The sequence below is a fragment of the Scyliorhinus canicula genome, chromosome 12, assembly GCF_902713615.1.
Source record: "Scyliorhinus canicula chromosome 12, sScyCan1.1, whole genome shotgun sequence".
In the NCBI taxonomy this organism is placed as follows: domain Eukaryota; kingdom Metazoa; phylum Chordata; class Chondrichthyes; order Carcharhiniformes; family Scyliorhinidae; genus Scyliorhinus; species Scyliorhinus canicula.
In genome coordinates, this window is record NC_052157.1 from 12255821 (window position 1) to 12272682 (window position 16862).

The 16862-nt window shown below is 46.2% G+C and overlaps 1 protein-coding gene across 1 annotated transcript in view; it reads right to left on the reverse strand.

The window, feature by feature from the left end:
• Nucleotides 1-16862, reverse strand: part of LOC119974459 (A-kinase anchor protein 13-like) — a 293182-nt gene that overhangs the window by 71592 nt on the left and 204728 nt on the right.

Below are 16862 nucleotides of genomic sequence, written 5' to 3' on the forward strand. Positions count from 1 at the left end.
TCCCAAAGAAACTAAATTTTGTTCGACACTGGTACACAGTTTTGTTCATGATTCATTGGTTTGGTTCAGATGTTAAAACAACGGCATTGTCTGCCCATCCAAATGTTTAGGAGGATTTTCGCGGCACAATAGGAAGAGGAGCTAAGGGCTCTCTCTTCGTGTCCCAGCCAACATTCCTCCCTTAACCAACACCCAGAACAGATCAACTGGCCATTTATCTTGGGGGGGGCAGGCAACAAAATATTTGCTGCGGTTGCCAAGGGCAACAGCAATCAGAGCCTTTAAAAATCATTCCTTATATGTGAAGCCAGCTTGAGACAAAGTAAATGTGCTATGTAAAGCCAAGAAATCCTTTACCAGAAGGAGCAATATATAGACGCTCTAAAATGGAAAATCAGAACACATCCTTACCAAAACTAAAAGGAAAACATAAGCTACAGTCAAGGATAAAGTTGATCATCCAACTCTGGAGCCTCATTTGTTTATTTTGCTATCCTACATCTGTATTGGGGCCTTTCACAGTAGCTTCATTGCAGTGTTAATGTAAGCCTACTTCTGACAATAAAGGTTATTATTGTATAAAACTAATCCGTCAAAGTGAAATGAAGCAAGGTCCAACTGTTGTGCTTGCAATTTTGAGGGTTTACACTGTTACCTTTGTGGGACAAAGACTACTACCGTGCGCCTGTAACTCACCACACCACAGCTGAACTCAGTTTTAAAATAGGAGTCCATTGAAAATCACAAGCGTGGGATTCACACGATGCGCCAACTTGGACTTTCCGTAATGTAAATAAGATAACGTTTGAGCCGATATCGCCTGTCCTGCGTCACGTTATTCACGTTGGAGGCTATTCAGCAGGGAAACTCTTTGTTGCAAGCCAAGTCAGAACAAATTCCACTTAAAAAAAGCCCTGGTCATAATGGTGTATGGCAGCAAAAGTGTGCCAATGCTCATGTTACAAAAGGTCTGTATGTCTTTAGTTGATATTTTCATTTTGCTCACGTTCGTCACTTGATGAGTCAATTTTTTTTAAATGCTCACTCGCATGCAATTTTTTTTTTCATAATGTACACACTTTCCAGCTTCTTGATTCAACTAAGCTTTTTAAACAAAATCAGTCCCCCGGGCAGGCAATCTGTCTTGCTCTTAATTGTTTTGGCACCTACCACCCTCTCCACCTCCCTCAATCGCTCTGGCCTGGGTTTGTGTTATTGTGAAGTGCTCCACAGATTATTCATCTGGCGCAAAACCAACCAAACCTCAACCTCTCCCCACATTCCCCACTCCAACCCAGGACACATTGGCTGCTTTTGGACCGTAGCACAGTGGTTAGCATTATTGCTTCATAGCGCCAGGGTCCCAGGTTCAATTCCCGGCTTGGGTCACTGTCTGTGCGGAGTCTGCACGTTCTCCCCGTGTCCGCGTGGGTTTCCTCCGGGTGCTCCGGTTTCCTTCCAAGTCCCAAAAGACGTGCTTGTTAGGTAATTTGGACATTCTGAATTTTCCCTCCGTGTACCCGAACAGGCGCCAGACTGTGGCAACTAAGGGCTTTTCACAGTAACTTCATTGCAGTGTTAATGTAAGCCTACTTGTGGCAACACAGATTATTATTAAGTGGTATGACCGTGCCATCATCCCTTATCATGTGGATAAGGAACCCTAAAGGAAACGGGCAGGATTCACAAGTGCTGTCACTGTTGGAGGAGGAGGGAGAGCAGGAGGAGGGAGAGGGGGAGGAGGAAGAAAGAAGAGACCCTTTCGCCACTGTGATATGTAATGCTCCTCTCTAAACCTTTTCAAATGATCTTGCGTCTTTGCATTTTATAGTAGGTTTACTTGGAAAGCCACAACTCCGTGTATTTTCACAACTCACTTTCAAGCAGACTTGAAGCCAAAAGAAGTGCAAAAGTATATTCCGTCCGGAGCTTTCAAAACAGCTGCACTGACGTTTGTATGATTAAATCAATTTATTAACCGTTATTGTTGCAGTAAGCAGGTGCATCCGCCTCAGGCCATTATGTCTAATGTCTGTATAATTAATGAAAGAAAACCGTAAAACCTCAATTGAATACCATGCGTCGTATTGGCATCTGCCCAGGGTGGCACGGTGGTTAGCACTGCTGCTTCACGCCACTGAGGACCCAGGTTCGATCCCGGCGCTGGGTACTGTCCGTGTGCAGTTTGCACATTCTCCTCACGTCTGCATGGGTCTCACCCCCACAACCCAAAGATGTGCAGGGTTGGTGGATTGGCCATGTTAAATTGGCCCTTAATTGGAAAGATTTTTTAAAAAATTAAGTATTGGGATCTGCACCATCGGAAGGACACAGAGGCTTTAGCCATGTTGCAATGCCGATTGACTGGGATGCTGCCTCTAAGGAGGATAAAAAGGGAAAAAATCCCAGAGAAATTGCTTCCATTTTCATTAGAAAAATGCAGACGACCAGATTTAAGTGTTTCAAATGATGGGGCCAACTTTGTCGAAGTAGGCCCATTCCAAGTGCCGAGGAGCCAGGGCAAACCGGTAGCACAGTGGTTAGCACAGTTGCTTCACAGCACCAGGGTCCCAGGTTCAATTCCTCGCTGGGTCACTGTCTGTGCGGAGTCTGCACGTTCTCCCAGTGTCTGCGTGGGTTTTCTCTGGGTGCTCCGGTTTCCTCCCACAGTCCAAAGATGTGCAGGCTAGGTTGATTGGCCATGCTAAATTGCCCTTAGTATCCAAAAAGATTGGGAGGGGTTAGTGGGTTACGGGGATAGGGTGGAAGTGAGGGCTTAAGTGGGTCGGTGCAGACTCGATGGGCCGAATGGCCTCCTTCTGCACTGTATGTTCTATGTCTAGAACAAGAGGCCATGGATATTAAATCCAACAGGTTTAGCACGAAGAGGAGATATGTCTTTACCCAGGAGCATTGTAGGGGTGCGGAATTCACTTCTAGAGTTACTGGCTGAAACTATGTCAACATTCAAGATTAGACTGGACAGTTGAAAATGAAATGAAATGAAAATCGCTTATTGTCATGAGTAGGCTTCAATGAAGTTACTGTGAAAAGCCCCTAGTCGCCACATTCCGGCGCCTGTCCGGGGAGGCTGGTACGGGAATCGAACCGTGCTGCTGGTCTGCTTTAAAAGCCAGAGATTTAGCCCAGTGATCTAAACTAACCCAGTTGGATGGATGAAGGAAAAAAAGGGTTGAGGGAATGCAACGTGGTTAGACCAACTTGCTCCAGTGGAGAGTAAACAGCGACACAGACTGCCTGGGCCAAATTTCCATGTTGTAAAGGTTCTAAGTCTTCGACTGGTCACCAAAGAAACAGACTTGAAATTGCGAGACTGGGTAGGGTGGAGGGTCAGAGACTGCCCTTTCCACCTCAACGTCTCGTTCCTAAATCCGTTCAGGCAAAGGGAAAGAAACATTTCCTTGGCTAAATAACTGCAACTTATTTGCTTTGAATTTGGTCAGTTTCAAAACAACTCAACAGGGCGGCATCTGGCCAGTGCCTCAAGCACTCCTCAATCTGGCTGCACGAATTGTCGGTGTGGGAATTGGGGGGTGGGGGTGCGGAATGAGGCTGGCGAAGGCACTCTTCAGAGACTGGGACGAATTAGAGTTGTACTGTGCCTTCAAACCTTGCGATGCACGAGCTGATGGTGCTCAATGCCCAAACTGGGGAAAGGTCCATTCCACAATAATGATTGTTCACTAAACCGAGCCAAGCATCACACAAAAACAGCATAAAGCAAAAAAAAAACCAGAGTTGAACTAACCACAGGAAAACAGATACTGAAACTTTTATGGGAAGCAGCAGTACTTGCCCTTTTAGGCAAACGCGATTTTAACAAGGAACAAGGCAACTTCTCCATTTAAAGCACAATGTTGCAAACAACTAATAACTCACCCTCTTGTGGTTCCTGCCATTTCTATTTCCACCCCACAGCACTGATCTGCTGCAGAATGCACATCCTCATCTCCACGCAGGAGAGCTGACAACAGAGCATTCACACAAAAAGCAGCAGCCTCGGCATTTAAATCTCCACCTTCAACCAAGCTCAAGATGTGTGTAAGAGGCCTCGTATTACTGACAGGGCTGGAGGTGGTTCTGGTGCCTTGGGCAACGCACCTCCCTCAATCAATACAGGTTAACCCAGCTAGCCACTGCTATTTATGCTGTGCATAAAGAGACCACTGCGTTTACCTAAACAACAACAGTAACCGTGCTGCGAGGTTAATTCATTGGTGGTTGAGTGTTTTGGAACGTCCCCATGCACTGCGAAAGTGCTAGTTCTGTCTCCTTTCAAGATACCAGAGGTTTGCAGCGGTAACGATGGCCGGGATTTTACAGCCTTGCGGGACAGAAACAAAATCCCACCTGAAGTCAACGGACCTTTGGCTGGTCCGTCGAATCTCCCACCGGCAATGATTCCCGCCGCCCTACCCAGGCCCACCTTTCACCCTATCCCCGCAACCCCACCTAACTTTAGGGCAATTTAGCGTGACCAAGCCACCTAACCTGCACATCTTTGGACTGTGGGAGGAAACCAGAGCACCCGGAGGAAACCCATGCAGACACGGTGAGAACGTGCAGACTCCACACAGACAGTGACCCAGCGGGGAATCAAACTCGGGTCCCTGGCGCTGTGACGCAGCAGTGCGAACCACTGCGCGACTGTGTCACCCAGCTTTTATGTTATTTTAAAATATAATTAAAACATAAAACGAATAGAAGTGCCCAATTTTGTCATCAAACCATCTCAAGGTTTCACACAGACCTTTGGATACGTGGCAGACAATCATGTCACTAGCGGAGAGGCAATGGTGTCACGGTAATGTCACTAGACACGCAATCCAGGAGTCCAGACTAATGCTCTGTGGACAGGGGTTCAAAGATCACCATGGCACATGGTGGAATCTGAATTCATTGAATGAAATATCTGGAATGGAATGTAAGTGTCGCCATGGTGGTGACCACAAAACTATCATTGACTGTCGTTAAAAAAAAAATCTGCCCTTTAGGGAAGGAAATCTGTCATCCTTACCCAGCGTGTCCTCCAGTGACTGGTCACTGCCCTCTCAATTTGGCCGAGCAAGCAACTCCGTTCGAGGGCAATTAGGGATGGGTGACAAATGGCGGCCTTGCCAGAGAGAGCCTCATTCGATGGAAGAGTAAGGAAAAAGGAAAAGTCCCTCAAACAACAGTCGGATGGCGTTGGATGGAAGAGAAATCCCTACTGCTTTTCAAATAGCGGCAGGGAAACTTCACAACCACCTGATCCAACAGACTGCGCCTTGATTTAGTGTCTCACAGGAGGGCAGCATTTTAGATGAGAGGCTGTCGGCCTAAATTTCATGCTGAAATCCTGCAATAGGGCTCTAAAATCACAACTCTGAAACTCTTTTGAGGTCTATCAACTGGGCTAAGCTAACATATGATGTCTTGCTGCAATTGTACAATGCTACCCTCGGAATAGCATGCACAGTTTTGGTCTCCTGGTCTGAGGAAGGAAGTCCTTGTTATGGAGCCAGTGCAGCAAAGTTTTACCAGACTGATTCCTGGGATGACGGGACTGATGTAAGAGGAGAGATTGAAACGGTTCGGATTATATTCACTGGAGTTTGGAAGAATGAGAGGGGATCTCTAGGACTAGACAGGGTAGATGCAGGAAGGATGTTCCAGATGGCTGAGAAGTCCAGAATCAGAGATCACAGTCCAAGGTGGGTGGGTGGGGTGGGGTGGGGTGGGTGGGGGGAGGTGCCATTTAAGATAGAGATGGGACGGCATGGTAGCACTGTGGTTAGCAATGTCACTTCACAGCTTCAGGGTCCCAGGTTCAATTCCCGGCTCGGGTCACTATCTGTGCGGAGTCTGCACGTTCTCCCTGTACCTGCGTGGGTTTCCTCCGGGTGCTCCGGTTTCCTCCCACAGTCTAAAGATGTGTAGTTTAGGTGGATTGGCCATGCTAAATTGCCCTTAGTGTCCAAAAAAAAGGTTAGGTGGGGCTACTAGGTTACAGGGATAGGGTGGAGGTGTGGACTTGGGTAGGGTGCTTTGTCCAAGGGCCGGTGCAGACTCGATGGGCCAAATGGCCTCCTTCTGCACTGTAAATTTCTTCACCCAGGGAGTGGTGAGCCTGTGGAATTCTCTACCACAGAAAACAGTTGAGGCCCAAACATTGTATGTTTTCAAGAAGGAATTAGATTTTTCACTTGGGGCTAAAGGGATCAAAGGATGTGGGGGGGAGGGGGGGGGGGGGGGGGGGGGGGGGGGGGTAAGCAGGAAAAGGTTTCCGAGTTGGATGACCAGCTATGATCATAGGAATGGCAGGGCAGGTTCGAAGGGCCAAATGGACTACTCTTGCTCCTGTGTCCAATGTTTCTATGCATTTCAGCTGTCTAAACAGGAAATAAACATTTATCTTTGTATGTGTGTGGGCGGGTTGGGGGGGGGGGGGGGCGGGGGGGGAGAGGAGGAAATCCCAACCTCCAATTTTTCTCTACCATAACTTTTCTTGTACCCCCCACTATAGTTAATACTACAATTTTTTTCCTTTCTCCAGACCTTCCTCTCTTAGAACATACAGTGCAGAAGGAGGCCATTCGGCCCATCAAGTCTACACCGACCCACTTAAGCCCTCACCTCCACTCTATCCCCGTAACCCAATAAACCCTCCTAACCTTTTTGGCAATTTATCATGGCCAATCTACCTAACCTGCATATCTTTGGACTGTGGGAGGAAACCGGAGCACCCGGAGGAAACCCACGCAGACACGGGGAGAATGTGCAGACTCCGCACAGACAGTGACCCAGCGGGGAATCGAACCTGGACCCTGGCACTGTCAAGCCACAGTGCTAGCCACTTGTGCTACCGTGCTGCAAGTATTTCTTCCTTGCATGTTCCTGGTGATAAAAAACAAAATTTAAAAAAAAAGAATACATTTAGAGCACCCAATTCATTTTTTCCAATTAAGGGACAATTTAGTGTGGCCAATCCACCTACTCTGCACATCTTTGGGTTGTGGGGGGCGAAACCCACGCAAACACGGGGAGAATGTGCAAACTCCACACGGACAGTGACCCAGAGCCGGGATCGAACCTGGGACCTCGGTGCCGTGAGGCTGTAGGGCTAAACCAATGCACCACCGTGCTGTCTTAAAAAAACAAAATTAATAAACTACTCAACCAAATTCTTTTCCAGAAACTTGCTCCATCTCTCCCTCAACCTTCCCTTCCTTCCACAATCCGTAGCTCTCCGAATCCAAGAATTGATGCCACTTAATTCATCTCTCTTCAAAACAAAACCATGGTTGTTCAGGCACAAGAAAGATCACACTCCACAAATACACACTTGCTATACGTAAAAAGGTAATTCTAGGCCAATGAATCAAAACACTACAGCTTCCCACTCTTTCGCAGACTGATAGCTGTGCAGACTAAACACAGACAGTATGAAGCTTCAAGTGATGCCGTAACGCTAAGCACCACGAACACAATGTCTGGGGACTTGAGTCATGGTAATTCTACCATGTTCTACCATTCTAAACAGTCACCCAATTATTGGATCCGTAGACCTTTAACACAATGATGGAATTTTGATGCTCTGTTCGACAAACCCAATTGAAAATATATAAACGATTCCAATTTTCTGCTAACTCCTCTCCTTTGAAACCTGACTAGGGTCCTATGTGGAGTAAACCCAGACTTGGGTGGGCACATAACGGGGAAAAACAAAATCTCTGCAGTTTAGAAATACGAGTCTGCTCACATATATACTCTATTGAAAAAGGCAGCATTATTAAAAGCCAAACTGGTTTGTGTCTGGCATTCAATTGGAATGACTGAAACTCTGCTGTCTGGTTCACAACTGGATGGATTGTCAACTGAGATGCAGTTAAACAGTTTGTGGACTTGACCAGATCAGGGAACTAAATTCTTTTTTAAAAAACTTTGTTGTTTGTAGCTCATAAGGCTGGATTTTTGTATAAAGTCGTGTATCGACATTTTTGCGGTATCTTCTTATCTAACTCATCATTTTTCAAACAAAATTGTTAACCGGGTTGCATGAAGGAAACAAACTCAGTTTAAAAAAAAACTTGAAGTCAGCTCAGAAACATTGCAGGAGTAAAAGGAGCTTCTGCCTTTCCAAGATGTTTCCAGGCAATTAACACTGCTGTCTCTTGAACCGTGCCATAAGCAGACAAATTGGTTGCTAATTACATGCAGGAAACACTGATATCAACCCACAAAGTCCAAAAGTTGAAGGGAGCGCACAAATATTGGCCCAGATTATGCTGCACGAATAACAGGGAGACAGTCAGAGAGGAGGAAGCTGGCAGCAATTTCTGGTGTCTGCACATTTGCAGTTAAATGCAGGAAGATGGATGCTGCTGTCAGCAACATTGCGGCTCCACTGGGTGTGTCATTTCTGTTTGTATCGAAAGCTGCAGAGAAATCACTAATGGAATAAACTTAGGGTAATTACCCATTGGTTTCGTATGATTTCGAATGATGAAAAGCTAGGGTGATTTGAGTTTTTAAATGGTGTGGGAAAGGATAATTACTCAACAACATTTCTGGCCCTGAAAAATATATATATATGTTTTTTTTTAAACAAGTGTGGAGCATGATTCCCCAAGAAAATTAGTGCCGCAGATTTAAACAAAAAAAAGAAAAATCGCTTGTTGAGTGCTTCTCTCTTTTTGGTCTCTCCTTTAGTCCCATGTGTATGTCGCAATCAGTCCACTTCCTGTGTAACGATGCACACGTAATTTACATCTCCAATTTTTCACTCTTGTCTGTACGTCTCAATGAGGGATCTTCAAACCTCCCTGCCCCGTGGCCGCCTCACCAACACCCCAGATCCCCTGTAGAGCGGGCCAAACCGGATGAGACACCTGGGTGGGAATTCTCCAGCCGCTCGCTGGGGATGGGATTCTCTGGAAATGCCGCCAGCGTACCCCCACCTGCTAGTTTCCCGACGGCGGGGGGTAGCTTCAATGGCAAACGCGCACCGCCTCATGCCAGGAAACGCGGCGGGCTGGGAGCCCACCCCTGATTACTTGAATTCTTCACTGGGAATTCTGCAAAAAGTCTCTGTGTGACTCCACGCTTGCAGCAAAATCTAGGCCGAAATGAAGCAAACACCATATTTACATGCAAGTCTAGAATTGCTAACCAGTGTTCAAATTAAGACGTTAATCACAAGATTAAAATTAAGGCTTCAATGTTCCACCCTGACACACTAGGGCTTAATTTTATGTTGGTTAATTTTTGAGACCGATCACCACAACTTGTGGAAAATATTATTTCATGTTTATGCTATTACCGTAGCTTCACATGTCAGATCCAGGCAACTAAAGAAGCGCAAATACAGAATATATTCCATTTAAAAATGTAAACTGTCTGTTTAAATCAACTCGTGAACTTTGAGCATAACGCCACACACCCAAATTTCAAGAACCACTGCACATGGATGAAAACAGTTGGGCGGGATTCTCTGATCCTGAGGCTTAGTGTTGACACCGTCATAAATGCCGTCGCGTTTCCCGACGGCGACAACATGGCCTCAGGATCAGCAATTCTGGCCCCTACAGGGGGCCAGCACGGCACTGGAGCGACACACGGCCCTGGAGCAACCCGTGCCGCTCTAGCTGCCGATCTCGGCGTCAACTGGGCGCTGCGGGGTCCGCGCATGCGCTGTGGCACCAGTGCCAATGCACGCATGTGCAGTGGCTCCCTTCTCTGCGCCAGCCCTGACGCAACATGGCGTGGAAGTAGTGAGGCTCCCAGTGGACCCCGATCACGGGTCAGACCACAGAAGAGCCCCCCCCCCCCCCCCCCCGCCCGCACCCTTCCACACTGAGGTCCCGCTGGGTAAGACCAGGTTATAATGATGCCGGCGGGACTCGGGTTTTTTGGTACGGCCGCTCGGCTCATCCCGGGTGGAGAATCGCCGGGGAGGGGGCGTAGAGCGGCCCCTGACCGGCGCCGTGCCGACGTCAATGGCGGCGATTCTCCGCAGCGTCCTGGCGGTCCTTCACGCTGGTCATCGTGATTCTCCGGCCCGGCCCCGGGCTGAGAGAATACCGCACATTAAGTGTGGTTGGTTTGGGGCAAGGGGTTGTGGTTTGTGTGTGTGTGTGTGTGTGTGGGGGGGGGGGGGGGGGGGGGGGGGGGGGGGTCGCGGGTGGAAAGACGGTATTTGTGCAGCCAATCCAGGTTTGCTACAAGGGTGGAGTTTCTGAGAATGATAAAGATTAGAATGGGAAACTTGTCAGGTTCACAGGCAAAACCATTTTCTCCCTGCATTAAAAAATAAATTTAAATTTTGATCCATAATCTCCTCTGCCCTCCCAATGCTAGCACAGTAGACGTGAACCCAAACTGCTGTACCAAAATAAACTTTGATGATTAATGTTCTTACGTTGCAGGCTAGGAGCAGTGCGACCAAAATTGTGGTCCAGGACCAGGAGGAGGTCATTCAGTGTCGCAAGCTCAGTAATTCAATTAGATTCAGGATCAGAATTTGTACCTGAACTCTATTTCCCGTACCAGCCTCCCCGAACAGGCGCCGGAACGTGGCGACTAGGGGCTTTTCACAGTAACTTCATTTGAAGCCTACTTGTGACAATAAGCAATTTTCATTTTTCATTTCATTCATATTTATTCAATTGCACTTTAGCTTCTCAATGAAGGTGGCTCCAGTCATAAATGTTGGGAGGCTGAACAGAGCATCATAGGTATATTAAACATGGGCTGCCTTACATTAAACACGCATACACACAGAAAACTCCTTTGCTTCCATAGAGGCAACGGCTATTTCGGTCAGTAAGACAGGTGACGCCTCACCGCTATCTCCCACACCCCCCAACAGATTCTCATATCACAAGGAAAGCTGGACTGTAAACCAACTAAAAGTGCAAAGCCAAAGCCATTCTGGCCGAACAATATCTCAATGTTTTCCAAGAGAGGCACAGGGCAATCTGGAGTGGGAAATGAGAAAAGGTGAATTGGAAGAAGGACCAGAAAATTCCATTCGCCAGTGATGAAAAATTGAGCAACAGTGGCGTTGGGAGCAGCTGGTAGCAGTTGCTTCACAGCTCCAGGGGCCCATGCTTGATTCCCGGCTTGGGCCATTGTCTGTGTGGCGTCTGCACGTTCTCCCATGTCTGCGTGGGTTTCCCCTGGGTGCTCCGATTTCCTCCCACATATCTCGAAAGACGTGCTTGTTAGGTGAATTGGACATTCTGAATTCTCCCTCAGTGTACCTGAACAGGCACCGGAATGTGGCGACTAGGGTATTTTCACAGTAACTTCATTGCACTGTTAATGTAACAATAAAGATTATTGTTATAAAACAGTAATCTGTACACCAAGGAGTGGTGAGGATAATCTGGGATATGTATACACTGGATGAGACTTCATGCTGACAACTTGCATCAAGACGTTCACAAACTAGAGCTAGTCTGAACTCTTTGATGTCTGTGGTTAAACAGCTGCTGTGAAGAATTTAAAAAAGGACCGACTTGCTGCTTGGGCACCGAATGTATCGCATGTGATCGGGACCAAATGTGTCACGAGCTTCACATTACAATTAATTGCACTAGTAGTGAAAGAGTAACCAAAACAAACAGACTTTAAAAAAAAAACTAAACGTGCTTAATTTAAATGGGGACAATCACAGGCACAGATAGTGCTCCAACATCCATTCGATCTTGACCCTGGCTTCTCCATGTTTTTGTTATTTCTTTCCTCTCCTCTGCTGAAGACGTTGTCTCTTGCTGGTTTGCAGATTAACAAGTGGCGACTCTGCACGGGGTCTGTGCGTTGTTGGCCAGGCCAGCTTTTATTGCCCATCCCCATATACTCCTGAGCAGGTGGTGGTGCGTCACCTACATATGAGTGAGTTGGTGGACCATTTCAGAGTCAACGACACCAGTGTGGCTCTAGAATCACAGGAAAGCCAGACCAGCTAAGGATGGCAGGTATGAAGGACATTGTTGAATCAAATGGATTATAATGATCACGAAACCACAGAATTGCTACAATTAATGGCGGGACTTGCACTCATGACTCTGAAACATAGTCCGGGTCTCTGGATTACTGGTCCAGTAATTAACTGTCCCATATGGCACGGTAGCACAGTGGTTAGCATTGTTCCTTCACAACACGAGGTTCCATTCGCCAGTGATGAAAAATTGAGCAACAGTGGCGTTGGGAGCAGCTGGTAGCAGTTGCTTCACAGCTCCAGGGGCCCAGGCTTGATTCCCGGCTTGGGTCACAGTCTGTGCGGAGTCTGAACGTTCTCCCCATGTCTGCGTGGGTTTCCTCGGGGTGCTCCGGTTTCTTCCCACAACTCCCAAAATTCTCTCTCAGTGTACCCGAACAGGCGTTGGAGTGTGACAACTAGGGGCTTTTCACAGTAACTTCACTACAGTGTTAATGTAAGCCTACTTGTGACACTAATAAAGATTATCACATGTATTCGTTGCTGGCCTAATGTCCCTGAATTTCTCTCTGGGGAACCTCTCAGGGAAATTGGGCGTCTCTAATTGGTGTAGATATTGGGCCATGAATTAACGATGGGCAGAAAATCTAGGCTCTACTGTGTGCCTTAGGTACTTGAACAGGGGACTGAAAGGTGACTGACAGTCACAAGATGTATCCCAGCCTGGGATAGAGAGGAGAATGTAAAGAGACAGTGGAAATGCACAGAATAAAGACAAATCATGCAGTACAGTTGTATTTTTAATACAGATTACAGTCTTGTAGTTTGCAAAGATCTCCCACATTGGAAACTGAAGCAGAAATAGACCATTCAGCCCATCAAACTTGATCCACCATTCCATAAGATCATGGCTGATATGATTGTGTCCTCAATCCCATTTTCCTGCCTGTTCCCCATAACCCTCGACTTAATTGGTTTGGCAAAGATTCAATGACGCTTGACTTACTAGAAGGTCAAAAATCTGTCCATCTCAGCTTTGAATGCATTCAGTGACCGCCTCTGCTGACCTCAGTGGGAGAGAATCCCAAAAGCTGGCGACCCCCCCCCGGAAGAAATCTCTCCTCATCCATACCTTAAGTTGGAGACCCATTATTCTGAAATTATGTCCCATAGTTCTGGATTCCTTCCCAAGTGGATGCATCTATCCTGTAACACCCTCGCACAATCTTACAAGTTTCAATTAGACCACCTCCTATTTAACTAAATTCCAATAAGTACAGACCCAACCTTCTCAACTTTTCCTCATAAGACAGCCACGTCATCCCAGGGATCAACCTAGTGAACCTTCTCTGAACTGCCGTCATTGCAAGTGTAACCCGCTTTAAATAAGGAGACCAAAACTGTTCACAGGAAACTGTAGGTGTGGTCTAGCCAATGCCCTGTAGAATTGTAGCAAGACTTCGCTACTTTTATCTTCCATCGCTTTGCAATAACAACCAACATTTTACTTGCCCTCCTAAATACTTACACCTGTATCTTGGTGGCTTGTATTTCATGTACAAAGACACTCAGATCCTTCTGTACTGCAGCACTCCACAGTTCCCCTCCATCTAAACACTACTTTTTTTTCTATTTTTCCTGTGAAAGTGGACAAGCTCACATTTTCCTACATTTTCCACATCTGCCAAAACTCTGCCCAATCATCTCCGTATCAGCAGACTCTTTGGGCAGATCTTGGAGCCATCTTGGAGGCTGGGGTCAGAATCAAAAAGAGCTGGGACCTAAAAATAGCTCTGCCATCCCAGCCTGCCGATTCCCCCCACTCCATCCCGCCTCTGTCCTTCTTTTGTTGTTGCACACAGCAGGGAGTTGACACTCTACTGAAGCCAATGAAAGGAGGCTGAATGAAATTTCGCCGTTGACCTTCAGGTCTCAGTAGGTGGTGGGGGCCAGTTTAAGTTCCGGGAGATGGCGTTTTGACGGCAGTCTGGTCAAGACCCGTGTCCAGGCAGGTTTAGAGGCTCTCTACATTTGCAGGTCAAATAAGGGGTGTCTGCATGAAGATGGAGGCTGGTGACTGTTTCGTCCCAGGGGTGGGTTTGGCATGTATACAAACCCCACCTCGGTTCCCTTCCCCGGAGGAAAAATGCTTGCTTTCTCACCTGCACCCAAATCTTCATGTCATGTAGACTTGTCAACATGGAATTAAAGAGATTCCCAAAGCCTCAACCAAATCTGAGACACGTGTACGCTACAAGAAAGAGGAACTGAATTGCCCCATGCACATTTCACAATCAAGCTTCGGGACATTGCCACAAAAACCACAACCTGATCAAAACACTCACCATGGAAATTAATTCAATGAATCAATCAGCTGTGAAAAATATCAAGGGGCAGCACCTGAAGAGTATTACACAGCACAAGGGGCGCTGCTCAGTTCACAGGAGTTTGACACTGTACCTCAAATTAAAACTATGGTGATCTTCGCAGTTTTCCATTCACAAGCTCAGCACAGATTAGAAAGTTCATTCCACTCATCCTACCTCATTTGTCTGGAAAAATCCTGCACTGGCCCCGACATCATCCAATGGGCTTTTATATAATGCCAAGGATATTTTGGCTTCAACTCTCCGCATTCATTCAATGCATTGATCGCTCCAAAAATCTTGGATCAAAGTCTGAAATTTGTCTTTCCCCAATTTTAGTCAGTGCCATTTGTCTGGTTGTAGTTTAACTTTCACAGTTCCGTGTCTCGATATGGATCACTTATTTATATTCCTCAAAATTCCTCTCTGTATCCTCTTTTCACTTGGAGTTGGATATGGAACTTTACAAAGACGTTTTTGTGTTTAGTCGTTGGGCAGTTTTCATTTGGAATACATTCCACCAAATCCACATAATTCTAATTGCTGATCCAAGCCACAATCATTAATTCTTAAATGCAGATATCAGTAAAGAGAGAAGCTGGGGAAATGGGAAGATAACACCCCATCATTTAACTGCATAGTTTGGACTTAACACTGACCCTAAGTGATCACTCCACAATCAGATTTTCGTTAGAAAATAATGCTAATTTCATTCAACAAGAATCTTAGTACAGGTACAGCATCTCAAAACCTTGGGTTGGGCAGTTTGAGCCGCTGGAACTTTGGGTCAAGCCAGGTCAGTTAGGGTCATAGATTGCTTGGGAGCGTGGGAATAAGCAAATTGTAAAGGGGATAACTAGTCATGCAGCACCGAGGCGAATCATCCGGCAAAGTTACGGTCTTTCTTTATTTTACTTTATTTGTTTGGTTTCCAGAAAATTCCCATTTTGGGAAATTGGATTTGAGACGCTGTTTGCAATGTTCCTCACAGCCGGGGTTGTCATCTTTCAGATGAGATGTTCAACTGTGGCCCTGTCTCCCCTCACAGATTGGCTTAAAAGATCCCATGGCATAATTTTGGAGTAAGAAGTCTTACAACACCAGGTTAAGTCCAACAGGTTTGTTTGGAATCACTAGCTGATGAAGGAGCTGCACTCTGAAAGCTAGTGATTCCAAACAAAGCTGTTGGACTTCAACCAGTGTTGTAAGATTTCTTACTTTTAACCCTCATACCCTAGTCAATATTTATCCCATAATCAACATCTCAAAAATAGATTTTAAGGTCATTATCCCATTGTTTTTTGTGGCAGCTTCATGTGCGCAAGTTGTCTACTGTGTTTCCTACATTACAACAATGACGACACCTGAAAAGTACTTTATCGGCTGTGAAGCACTTTGGGACGTCCTGTGGTGATAGAGGACTCTACATAAATGCAAGTATTTTGTTTTGTGTGGAGACAATATTCAACGCTTCTCTCACAGTGGGGTAAATAGGGAACAGGAGCCTGGCGTGTTATATCATTGATATTTGCTCAGAAACCTCTTTGCATTTTGATGCTGCTTCAAAGTGTTCAACTTTGTTATGCCACAACTGTAAGTGACACTGGTGTATAAATAGGAAACTAAAGCCACAGACTAGGAGGAGGGGGAAACAGAGAGAATGTATATAAAACATGAAAACATACTGTTCCATTTAACTCTGTCTCTTGCATAAACCTCAGCTTTCAGCTCTTTAATCGTCTTCTTCTTGATTCCCGGTGTGCTATTCTGTCCTCAACGTATCTGTTCAGTGTTTATGTTATCTTTATGTCTCTCCCTAGATTATCTCCCTACAACAGACAACAAGAAAGGACTCTGTGCAAAGCTCATTTGCTTAATCCTGCTCAGAGGTTGCAAAGAGCAGCGGTGAAAATGGCAGTTGTCGACATCAAGAATCCAGCTCCCTCCTGCAGCACAACTGTCCCCGAGACGAATTCATCGACAGATCCCAATCAGAATTCAAAAAATTAATGACACTCTTAAGAAATTCCTCCTCGGGAGACCCCTTATTCTGAAACTGTGCCTCCAAGTTCTAGATCCCCCTAAGAGGGGAAGTAGCCTCTCAGCATTCAGCCTCCCAAGCTCCATCAGAACCTTACAACTGCAATATAGGGGAATGGAAGAGTCTAAAATACCACAGTATAAATTCAGGAGAGGGGCATGCAGTGTACAGCAAGGACCGAAGGGTGTGAAATAGTGTACATGTTGGGAAGGAGAGGCTATAAGCTACTCCTTTGTACATATAACCCTGTGAGAAATTATACACTGTATAATTATGCACCTTTTTTGAAAAAAACAAACAAATTTAGAGTACCCAATTATGTTTTTTCCAATTAAGGGGCAATTTAGCGTGGCCAATCCACCTACCCTGCACATCTTTGGGTTGTGGGGGTGAAACCCACGCAGACACGGGGAGAATGTGCAAACGGACAGTGACCCAGGGCCGGGAGTAAAATCCAGGTCCTCAGTGCCGTAGTCCCAGTGCTAACCACTGTGCCACTGTACTGCCCTCA